We start from the raw sequence: 2985 nt of genomic DNA, 5'->3' as shown, positions 1-2985 counted from the left end.
ACTGAGAATCCAGAAATTAATACAGCCACATAACTCTAACAATTTTGGACAAAAAGCCTAAGTATATTGCACAGGGAGGAGATAATCACTTCAAAAAATGATGTTGGCAGAACTGGAAAGCAATATGCAAAAGATTGAAACAAGACCTTTACTTCAAGCCATATACAAAAGCCAACTCACCATGAATTAAAGACCTAAATGTGAATTTCAGAATTATGATAATCATCAATGAAAAAAAAAATAGAGAGAAATTTGAGGGCTCCAATATAGGGTGATGGCAATTTCAAGATGTCGGATCAGGCAGACATGCAGTGAGAAGCTATGTCACCAACAACACAGAGTACCAGACCAAACAGGCTCAGGGGATGGTGCTAGAACTCTGAACCACATATAAAGGAATATTTAGAAGATTGGAAGGCTTACAGTTAGGGGAATTTGCAGCAGAATCAAGAAATACATTGCATTCTAATTCAAGATGCTAAGCTACTCCCGGAGCTGCTATCTTGGGAGAGACCAAGTGGAGGAGGATCAAAACATCCACAAACACCTGATAGCACCTCGGAGATACAGGTGTGGACATTATTTTTTTTTTGGTATCTGTTCATTGGTCTCTTGCTGTCTGCTTATCTCCATTCTGTTGACTAAATGGGATGCCTGAGATAATGGACACCCCACCCTGGGAGCGTTCTATTATGCATGTGCACAGATCTCCTAGAAATTTAAAGTGACAGTCTAAACTTAAAACCAGACAACCACCAGTCATCTGTCAGTTTGTCTTACTGTGGTGGCGTGTGAGTTGCTCTGACTCTGAAAGCTATGCCACTGGTATTTTAAATACCAGCATGGACAACCATGGTGGAAAGTTTTCAGATGAACTTCCAGAAAAAGACAGACTAGGAAGAAAGAGAGGAAATCTACTTCTGAATATTTTGTCAATGAAATCCTTATGAATAGCAGAGAAACACTGTCAGATATAGTGCTGGAAAATGAGCCTATCAAGTTGGAAGGTGCTCAAAATGCTACAGGGGAAGAGCTACCTCCTCAAAGTAAAGTTGACTGTGATAACCCAAATGGAGTAAAGCTCATGGGGGAAAAGCCCATGGGACTTTCATTTGTTGATGGGGCACAACTCAAAATGAAGAGAAACAACTTTAAACATCTATTGAAAATCAGAACACGGAATGTATGAAGTATGAATATGGGAAAATTGGAAGTTGTGAAAAATGAAATGGAATGCATAAACGTCAATGTCTTAGGCATTGGGAAGCCTAAATAGACTGGTATTGGTCATTTTGAATCTGACAACCACATGGTTTACTATGGCGGGAATGACAAATTGCAGAGGAATGTTTTCTATTGTTAAAAATAACATATGCAGATCAGTCATGAGGTACAATGCTGTCTGTGATAGGATAATATCCATGTGCCTACAGGGAAGCAGAGTTAATACCACTATTATTCAAATGTATGCACCAACCACTAAAGCCAGTGAGTATGAAATAGAAGAATTCTACAAACTTTTTCAATTTGAAATCGATTAAACATGCAATCAAGATATATTGATCATTACTAGTGATTGGAATGCAAAGGTTGGGAGCAAAGAGGAAGGCTCAGTAGTTGGAAAATATGACCTTGGTGATAGAAATGATGCTGGAGCATGCATGATAGAATTCTACAAAACCAATGATATGTTCATTTCAAATACCTTTTTTTAGACAGCATTGTTGTTGTTGCTGTTAGGTGCCATTGAGTAGGTACCAACCCATAGTGACCTTATGCACAGCAGAACGAAACACCAAGAAAGAGATTGAAGTAGCCAATAAACATATGAAGAAATGTTCATAATCACTAGCCATTATAGAGATGCAAATCAAAACAATGCACTACCATCTGACAACAGCAATAACAACGAATTTAAAAAAAAAAAAAAAGTAAAGGAGACTAAATGCTTATTAGGATGTGGAAAGACTGGGACACTCCTACATTCCTGGTGGGATTACAATACAGTCCAACCCCTCTCGAAACCATATAGTTCTTTCTCAGAGAGTTGAATATTGAAATACCTGATGATCCAACAATACTTTATTTGGTATTTATGCACAAGAAATACAAGCCATAACACAAGTAGATATATGCACACCAATGTTCATAGCAGAACTATTTACAATAGCAAAAAGATGGAGACAGCCTAAGTGCCTATCAACGGAAGAATGGATAAACAAACTTTGGTACATCCACACAATGGAATAATATTATATTTTGAATAATAATAAGGAAGCTGTAAGCCACCATATAATATGGATGAACCTTGAGTACATTATACTTAGTGAATATAGTCATTAACAAGAGCAGAAATATTGCATAAAACCATTATTATAAAAGTTTAAGGAAAAATACCACACCAAAAGGGGGGAAAAATGTATACTTACCATAGATGTAGGTAAGGGGAGTGAGAAGTAGGTAGAGCACAGGGTAGGAAATAGACACACTATAGTTCAGATGTTGGGGAGTGGTGGGCAATACCCAAGAAAGGAGTGGAGAAAGGAATAACAAGGCAGGCTTGCATTGGCTAATTGGGACAGAGGAATTAGTGATGCATGCTAAACTTTGGAACAATAGGCGTCTGTGATACAGAGATCTATGTATAGATTGACTGTCTTATGCTTGAATATATATGCTTGACTGTCTTAAGAATCTTGGTTTCCATTGCCTATTATTGCAATATAGATACTTGAGGGGGAGATAAAAGAGTAGAAGAAACATCACTATAGAAACTAGTAAGTCCATCTTCATCAGATAACTGATTGGAATACCTAAAATGGAGCTAGAACTTGCCAGTGAAAGAGGATTCCTGCAGAGCCTTTGCAGTGTATAAGACCTTAAGTGGAATCCTGTTCTCCTCCAAAATCTTCTGAGGTGGGAAATTTCCACTTGAAAATACAAGCAGACCAGCCTGGAGCAGCTAGAAGAATGAAAGATACTTCT

The sequence above is a fragment of the Chrysochloris asiatica genome, unplaced genomic scaffold (genome assembly GCF_000296735.1).
Source record: "Chrysochloris asiatica unplaced genomic scaffold, ChrAsi1.0 scaffold00534, whole genome shotgun sequence".
Lineage (NCBI taxonomy): Eukaryota > Metazoa > Chordata > Mammalia > Afrosoricida > Chrysochloridae > Chrysochloris > Chrysochloris asiatica.
This window is presented reverse-complemented; position numbering follows the sequence as displayed.